Source organism: Salvelinus sp. IW2-2015, linkage group LG20 (genome assembly GCF_002910315.2).
Source record: "Salvelinus sp. IW2-2015 linkage group LG20, ASM291031v2, whole genome shotgun sequence".
Taxonomy (NCBI): domain Eukaryota; kingdom Metazoa; phylum Chordata; class Actinopteri; order Salmoniformes; family Salmonidae; genus Salvelinus; species Salvelinus sp. IW2-2015.
The window spans coordinates 13,429,498-13,430,644 of record NC_036860.1 but is presented as its reverse complement, the minus strand read 5'-3'; the positions used below and the strand labels follow the sequence as shown (position 1 = coordinate 13,430,644).

Genomic DNA, 1,147 nt, shown 5'->3' with positions numbered 1-1,147 from the left:
TGTGTGTGTGTGTGTGTGTGTGTGTGTGTGTGTGTGTGTGTGTGTGTGTGTGTGTGTGTGTGTGTGAGGGGACCAACCAGCCAGTGCCAGCACAGATGGCTGATCATGAGTACTAAGTAGCTGGGCTTGAATTGTTTCCACCACTCTCTTGAACCTGCGACTTGGACCTAAGGAGTCAGACAAATACTCAGTCAAGGTATACACTGCCCCGCATCAATATGGGGATGACTTTAAGATGAATTACCTACATGTATAATGAGTTCTGTTAACTGTCTCCTGACAGTTTTGTGGTATATGTCGGGGATATATTACAGGATAAAATATAGGACAAAATCATGCCAAACATTGGTTACCAAACACTGACTACACATTTTTGCAAATAAGTCTCAGACAAAATTAAACTGTAACTTCAAGCGAATCATAACTTCCACTTAAGTCACATTTTCACYWGAGAATCCTACTCCCATTGACATCAATGCATAACTAAGTGACAATTTGCCTTAAGTGGGTAGCAAGAACGCGACACGACAAACAAGTCTGAGAACCAATACCTGATATGAGAGTGAACGTCACGCTGTAGATGCCAGTTTCCCTCTTTCCTTCCCTCTCGGCTCGCTCCCTCTCTCTCTCCCTCTCTACCTCAGAGAAGGCGATGTCCACCTGAAATTTAACAGGCTTCTGGAAGACGGAGGGGCCACCAGAGGACTTATACTCTGCTCTGAAGCTGGTCTGGGAGATGACGCTGTGACTCAGGGACGGGATCTGAACAGATGCAATGTAACAACACAGCATTGGAAACGAGAGGTGGAAACCGCTTTACACACCTTACAAGACTTTCCATCTATTGTTTATGTGTTCATGTTTTACGAAGGTGGTTGGTGTATCTTTGTATCATGGCTGTGCAGGCCTTTCACTGAAAGTAGGGGAAGGTACAGAGTTAAAGAGAAGGAGACAACTCTCTCTTTCTCTCTTCTCTCTTTAATCTATCCTCTCTCTTCTTTCTCTCTCTCTCTCTCTATCTATCCTCTCTCTCTTTCTTTATCTATTCCTCTTCTCTCTTTATCTATCCTCTCTCTTCTCTATCCTCTCTCTCTTTCTCTATCTATCCTCTCTCTTTCTCTCTTTAATCTATCCTCTCTCTCTCTCT

General features: G+C 43.7%; 1 pseudogene; it reads right to left on the bottom strand.

Moving 5' to 3' along the window:
- LOC111981648 (serine/threonine-protein kinase BRSK1-like) overlaps positions 1 to 1,147 on the bottom strand; it is an 18,222-nt pseudogene that overhangs the window by 1,433 nt on the left and 15,642 nt on the right.